The sequence below is a fragment of the Dipodomys merriami genome, unplaced genomic scaffold (genome assembly GCF_024711535.1).
Source record: "Dipodomys merriami isolate MVZ:Mamm:240054 unplaced genomic scaffold, mDipMer1.0.p SCAF_207, whole genome shotgun sequence".
NCBI lineage: Eukaryota > Metazoa > Chordata > Mammalia > Rodentia > Heteromyidae > Dipodomys > Dipodomys merriami.
This window is the reverse complement of record NW_027203460.1, coordinates 170,001-174,151: the sequence shown is the minus strand read 5'-3', so window position 1 is coordinate 174,151 and position 4,151 is coordinate 170,001. Positions and strand designations below refer to the sequence as shown.

General features: G+C 42.7%; 1 pseudogene; it reads left to right on the top strand.

Moving 5' to 3' along the window:
* The first annotated feature begins 3,292 nt into the window (after positions 1 to 3,292).
* Positions 3,293 to 4,151, top strand: part of LOC138833415 (tubulin beta-1 chain-like) — a 25,471-nt pseudogene continuing 24,612 nt past the window's right edge.

Genomic DNA, 4,151 nt, shown 5'->3' with positions numbered 1-4,151 from the left:
CTGTATCATCCTTGGCATTTGGGTGAATTGTAAAGGGAAACATGCAGGTAGGCAGAATCCAAGAGGCACATCAACTCAGGGAATGATTTTATTTCACAAATCAAGTGAGGCTTAAATTGAGGGCTTCCACATGTGTGCACCTCCTCTTCTAAGATCCCTAATAAGGGGCTAGGACAACTCTGTGTCTCTGTGGCCCTTTCGATCCCCTCTGTTTTTCCTTTCAGTGTCTTTTCCAAGACAAGCTCTAGTGCATTAAGCAGCCTTTAATGTAGGCAAAAGAAACACTGAGAGCTATTCCCAATGCTTAGACAAGAATCTCCCACTGGCATTACTGATGATCTTGTCTAATGTAAAATCTCACCTATCCCCTAGGGTCATTAAGGCCAGCGATGGACACAGCTAAGTCCATCACTTTGTTGCCTGTATTTTCCATGCCACATATTAGTGAGATACCCCTTCTATTGTTCAGCTATCTTGGGGAGGGCAGAGATAGCTATGCCAGCAACAAAGAAAGGTACTTTCTGCTTTATTAAGCTGGCACAGGGAGGAGCTTCTCTGTGGAACAAGTGGCCAAGGATGCCGCTTGCTTCTATGGCAACCCAACATGCAGCCAGCATTCAGGGTTAGCTCTGTCCACCACATTTAACAGAACTGAAAAACGTGGCAGAATTTCTGTTATTTCTGAAAGACCAGGTTACACTTTAATCACTGGTTGTAATAGCTAATCTGAGAGGGTGATCTATCCCACTGCCCAGGGGCCTTGAAAAATTAGCTCAACTTCAAGGGTTACCCACAATGATTTCCATGGTGTCAAGTGAGTACAACATCAGCAGAGTGGGAAACAAATAAAAATAGATGCATTTGGGGCTATTCCAGTTTCCCATCCAGGAAGCATGAATTCAAACAATCTTGAAAATACATTCTTAAAATATGGCTGCAGAATTTTAGCTCAAAAACACGAAGGAGAGATGGGAATTCCATTGCTTATTTGTCAGGACTTTTGATTGGGGCTGGCAAAAGGTGAACTGTTTTGTAAGACGTTGGTTGGGGGTGAAGCCCCTGTCTCTGAGCAGGTTAGGAGAATGGCTTTACAGCCCAGAAGGATAGCAGAGGTTGGCAAAAATTTTTTCAGGGGACTGTAGTAAGTGCAGGGCTGGTCTACATCCCAGTTCAGCTGCAAATATGTCTGAAATCTGACCTGCTGCTTCCATTTTTAGTGTCTCAAAGCAATGCTTTACATTCTTCCTCGATAAATTGCCAATTTCTTCTGAAGCTCTCATATTCATTCTAATTGCCTATTATTCCCACCATAATATAAATAAGATAAATAAGCCATGTTTGCTGCAATTGCAATTTGTTGAAATTCTTATCTCTTTCTAAAAATTCCTGTATAGATTTGATGGCTAAATGGTTATCTAGAAATATCTGCACAGTATCAACTTTGATAATTCAGGATTTTTTCTCTTCCTTTTCACTTTTGTTTCCCCTGAAGATTGAACCAAAGCCTGTGCATGGTACGTAGGTGCTATAGTATTTGAGTTATGTCCACAACCCCTTTTGTTTATACTTGGGGGTTATATAGTTTTGCTAATCTACTAGGGCTGGACTTGAACAAGAAATCTTCCTACTTTGGCCTCCAAAGAAGACAGTATTATACCTATATACCAGAACACATAGCAATTTTTATTATTGTTTTTTATTGTGAAAATACCACACAGAGGGATTACAATTACATGGGCAAGGAAATGAGTACATTTCTTATCAAGCATTGTTGCTCCTCCTTTGTTTCCCCTTCCCATACCTTCCCATTTCCTCCTCCCTCCCCCCCTCCCCGCTAAAGTGGCAAAGTTTCTTTTTTTTTGCCCCCTGACCGACAAAAATAAAAAATAATGAAACACATAGAAAATTTTTCTAGCTAAAATCTCCACAGGATCTATTTGTATGTGAAAGAATTTTCCACAATTATTTGAAACTCATTTAAAAAAAGAGAATGTACCAAAAAAACGAAAAAATCACATAGTACATTAAAAGTGCAACAACAGGATGGGAAGGTGGCTCAGTAGTAGAGTACTTGCCTCTATTTATTGCAATCATGTGGCCCTGGTTCAATTCTTCAGCAACATCTAAACAGAAAAAGCCAGATGTGATGCTATGATTCAAGTAGTAGAGCATTAGCCTTGAGCTGAAGAGCTGAGGGACAGGCCCCAGTCCAGAGTTCAGGCCTCATGACCACCCGCCCCCTGCCAAAAATAAAAAATAAAAACAAGTAAATTTTTTGTATTTTCTTCCCACTATGATATATCCCCTGTTGTCACTGTATTTGATTTTGGTACTCTGGTATTTTATATACATTTATCTGAATAAGGAAAAGGAAGGGGAACAACAGAAAGGTGGGAAAAGATGACAGAGCAGCAATATACACAGAATAATAAGTCGGAAATGATTGTACAACTTGGGGGGAAGGTGTAAGAGGGGAGGGAAATTATGAGAAAAATGAGGGAAGTGGTAACATGTTTGAGAAGAAATGCACATTCTACTTTACTTAGGTAAATGTAACCCCTCTGTACATCATCTTGAAAATAAAAAAATTATGAGTAAACATATGAATGATTAAGTGCTTGCAGCTGCACTAGTTCAAAAGACAGTTACCTTAATGGAATGCCATATGCATTAAATAATTGATGGTGATGTAATTAGCAAAGCAGATCTGTAGAAGGTGCATTTCTCCAATGTTTCAATTAGAGAAGATGGAAAAAGTTTCAAAGTAGATCACTGGACAACATCATTAATGTACTAAATTGCATGGAAATGCACATTTTAAAATATCTAAGTTGGCAATAGTAGATCTACTATGTGATCTTGTCCAGATTTATTGCAATCATTAAGAAAGCTGTAGGTCCACCAATGATGAATGGGTAAAAGAATAACACAATCCCTACATATGTGTGTGTGTGTGTGTGTGAGTATACACATTTTTGGTTATGGGGCTTGTACTCTGGGCCTGGGCGCTGTCAGTTAGCTCTTCAGCTCAAGGCTAACACTGTACTTGAATCACAGTGCCAGTTCTTGTTTATCTTGTGGTTTATTGGAGATAAGAGTCTCATGGAGATGGAATTCCGGGAAGATGGAGGAGCAGAAGCTGGAGTCTAAACAAGCTCTCGCATAGAAAGCAGTGAACAGTCCTAAGCCAGAGAATCACACCAAGTGTGCCATCACAGAAAAGAGAGTCAGGCCAGAGAGAGAAAATCCAGGCTAGGAGACAAATCTGAGCTCTTGCTAACAGCTGTGGCGGATGCGGCGGCGGCGGCAGCGGTGGCGGCGGCAGCGGTGGCGGCGGAGACTGCAGGGGCCATACCTGAACCACAGACAGTCTGGGATGAAGGAGCCAGATGCAGCGGGCAAGTGGATTCTACTCAACACCAGCAAGAACCGACAAGGAGCGGACATCTTCATCCTGCAGTTCAGAGAACCAGAGATGACCCAGGAACCAAGACTCGGCGGGAGTAGAAGCCTGACATCCTCACTCCTTCCCAGGGAGCAGAGGAAGGAAGGCCACCCCTCCCACCCCCCCAGAACCGGAGATCTCCATCTTGGATACCGACAAAGCTCATTGGAGCTGCTAGCCCCAACTCAAGCCTTGGAATAAAACAAGTCATTTAGCAGGTCAAAAGAACTTAACGGCGGCATGACCTGCCAGACTTAGCTCCACCCAGGGAAAAGTCACCCAGCTCAGGCGCCAGCCCTAGCAGTGGCTTTCTTCACTGGGTAATCAGAGCCAGAAGCTGCCCCTCCCTTCAGCAGCCTCGACAATCAATTGTAATTCAGTAAACAGAAACCCTGAGAATGGCTCCAGAGTGGGTGCTGTGAATTTCTCACAAACTAGCCAGCGGGAAAAGCTACTGTTTGTTGAAAGGCCTCAACTCTACCCAGAACCTAGCTTCATCACTGCAACTCCCTCTTTTGTGATTCTCAAAGTAGATCTGCCTCCCATTGAACTAGCCTTGGAGGAGGATCGCGAAATCCTGGGTAAAGCAGAGCATGTTTCTGCCTGTTCGAAAAAACTGACTTAAGAAACCAACCAAGACACAGGACCACAAGCAGACCAGAGACTCCAACAAGAGGCTGGTTACATACACAAGGGAGATACTGGA